The 2697-nt window shown below is 37.9% G+C and overlaps 1 protein-coding gene across 1 annotated transcript in view; it reads left to right on the forward strand.

The window, feature by feature from the left end:
- Positions 1 to 2697, forward strand: part of jarid2b (jumonji, AT rich interactive domain 2b) — a 100205-nt gene that overhangs the window by 78189 nt on the left and 19319 nt on the right. The gene's annotated exons all lie outside the window — the stretch shown is intronic.

Consider the following 2697-nt stretch of genomic DNA (forward strand, 5'->3'; position numbering starts at 1 on the left):
ACATTTCTCTCCCCCTTGGGTTTCTTTTCTGTGTGTGTGTGTGTGTGTGTGTGTGTGTGTGTGTGTGTGTGTGTGTGTGTATCTGTTAGTTTATATGTGTGCTGCGGTCAGCCAGCCTTCGACTGGTTTCAAAGCCAGAAAATTGTACTTGGCTATAAAGTGGCACTGCTACACGGGTTCAACCACTTAATAATTGTCTGCATCCTACTTCAGATGCTGTATGCCAAGAAACCACAGCATAAACACACACTGAGCATGGGCTATGAGGGCTTCTTTAACAAGACATGTTGTGAGAATCTGTCCCTGCATGCAAAGAAACAGGCCTTACCATGCGGGTCACTATAGATTATGTGAACGCCATATTTTACTGTTGTTGAACAGTTACTTTTTGCCCTACAGACCTCCTATAGAAGTTAAAGAGCAGGTAAAACTCCAGTATTATCTGTTCAGGGAATCTGCTGCCACTACAGATTCTTTTTCTCTCTCCAGACCTCTGAGAAGATAATTAGAAACTGGCAGAGCGGCTCTGTGAAAAGTGTGATCCAAGGCACAACAAGATGTATTATTACCAGGCTCTATTTTTTTTTTTTACTGTTTGGAAAAGCTTTGATAGGAGTATGAAATTTAAACTAAGCTTTCAAAATAAATGAGATGTGACATATTGTAACCACAGGTCCCTCGACTGGCCAATAATAGTTGTTAGTGCACTTTAAAATGAAAATTAATCTGTGTTGAAAGACGTAGCTTATGCTTTAGAAAAGAAAGTTGGAATAATGATTTCAATATGCTTTATTTAATGTTCTCGTCACAAAAGCAGAAAGAAATCCATCTAATCAGTTTAGTGATTTAAGAAGTTGATTTACAACACTTTATTGGTAGGGTAAGAACAGGGATTTTTTTTTACTTTCACGCTCCAGTGTTTCCTTAAAGACTTTCTATTCTTATTTTACTCTGCAGCTATTTAAAGGACAATGCTTCAGTATTCAACAGTACTCTTGCCTGCATGGTACTGGTTTGCACCATTAGCCTCGCACCATGTCCTCTCCTTTGTCATTAGGAAAGCCTAGGCTTAGTCAGGGTGTCAGTTAAGCATTGTGTGTAAGTGTGTATGTGAGGGCATCCACGCTTACACACAATTGTTAAGTATTTCCAAGCTGAGCTCCATTGTCCACTTACAGTGTAAATGTGTTTGTGTGTCATATTGCACACATATTGATTACAAAAGGCTGGTTACTAAACCGTTATTCAACCCATAGCAGCTTCAGTGCAGAGTTCCATTACATTATTCACTGATGAACTAATGACTGAGGATACTCTTCAATCTAAAGCTTATTCTGCAACTAGAGACCCGGTAAAGTTTTTCTGCTAATTTCTGGCTTGTTCTTACATTTATAAGATATATCCCTTGTATAAATCTATTAGAAAATAGAACAATTTGGTGCCCTTGTACTTGTTTTATATCTATATTTTTATTAAGTCACTTAATAATGTATTTAAAGTGTAAAATCTAAGATAATAATTCAGCACCCTCCAAAACCAGAGCACTAATTAAATAATTGCCTTGGCTAATTCTCTGTGTCATTTTAAGTACTCTGTATAACTTAATGCAGGCTGGTTAAATTCAGCCTATTTTTCAGAGGCTTAACATTATTTTAATTGACAAATAATCATGCATTGCATCCCATTAGTGCCCTTTTAAACACTGTGGCCCCTAAAAGGGTAATAAAAACCACAGTAGTTGCTCATGCTATGCAATCGATTTTACAAATTTATAAAATCCAGTGTTTCCTGCTCATAAACAGCCAGATTTAATCAAGGCTATAAGAATGTTGCATAGCCAAACACTCCAGTTAACTATACAGCAACAATCACGAACAACACAGTTTTAAAATTACAAAGGCTAATTGTACAAATTGGAAATTATTTTATAAAAGTTTGCAGACTGTGCTCACCTTTTCTAGTCACACACACACACATACATGCATATACACAGGCTACTGTTATTGACAAAGGGCCTGTTTGCATTTATTTCTCAGCAGTACATGGCAAACATTAAAGAATTAGTAGTGTTGCCCACTGCCCGTAGTGTATGTATAGAGGGAAGGTATGGCTGTCCTCATCATACAGGCATTGCACAGGTAGCTCCTCCACGTGAATTCAATGGAAGAAATACACACATAGATGTGGGTGTATGGTTTGACCCAAACAGACTTGTTGGTTGTCCTCTTGAGGCTCCAGAAGCTATTCATACAAACATTTTTTATGATGTTTCTGGAAGCACACTGAGACATGATGCAGTAAAATGCAGAAAAAGAAACGTGTGTGTGTGTGCGTATATATAATTCTATTTCTGTCCAAATATATACTGCCAGTCACTCCGGCTACACTGCCTTAGTTTTTTTTTTATTCCTGCATCTGTATGACTGAACCAGCTGTTTGCACACTGATTTACAAGTGCAACATTATGAGATTTAATAACATAGCTTTGGGCTTTATGACCTTTTTATGAGAGTGAGTGTGTGTCTACATTCAGCTAACTGAGGTAACATTATAGGCTATCCACTGCCAAACACCATTTACCTCCTTCCAGCACGTATTGAGCTAGATTTCTCAGAGATGACAATGAAAGTGATTGAGTGTGACAGAAAGAGGAAAGCGAGAGATCGTCGGTTTTCTTATGCAATGGGTGGGGTGGGG

The sequence above is a fragment of the Morone saxatilis genome, unplaced genomic scaffold, assembly GCF_004916995.1.
Source record: "Morone saxatilis isolate NCDOM2014 unplaced genomic scaffold, NCSU_SB_2.0 Contig9, whole genome shotgun sequence".
Taxonomy (NCBI): Eukaryota; Metazoa; Chordata; class Actinopteri; family Moronidae; genus Morone; species Morone saxatilis.